The 220-nt window shown below is 31.4% G+C and overlaps 1 protein-coding gene across 1 annotated transcript in view; it reads left to right on the top strand.

The window, feature by feature from the left end:
- samsn1b (SAM domain, SH3 domain and nuclear localisation signals 1b) overlaps positions 1–220 on the top strand; it is a 16,330-nt gene that overhangs the window by 5,391 nt on the left and 10,719 nt on the right. The window lies entirely within an intron of this gene.

The following is a 220-nucleotide window of genomic DNA, read 5'->3' on the forward strand; positions in this document are numbered from 1 at the left end:
CATATACACTACATACAATCTTACCATAATACACTACATACAATATTACCATAATACACTACATGCAATCTTACCATAATACACCACATGCAATCTTCTCACAATACACTACATACAATCTTGCCACAATACACTACATACAATCTTGCCATAATACACTACATACAATCTTACCATAATACACTACATACAATCTTGCCATAATACACTACATACAATC

The sequence above is a fragment of the Anarrhichthys ocellatus genome, unplaced genomic scaffold, assembly GCF_004355925.1.
Source record: "Anarrhichthys ocellatus isolate YVR2014 unplaced genomic scaffold, GSC_Weel_1.0 scaffold59, whole genome shotgun sequence".
Classification (NCBI taxonomy): Eukaryota; Metazoa; Chordata; class Actinopteri; order Perciformes; family Anarhichadidae; genus Anarrhichthys; species Anarrhichthys ocellatus.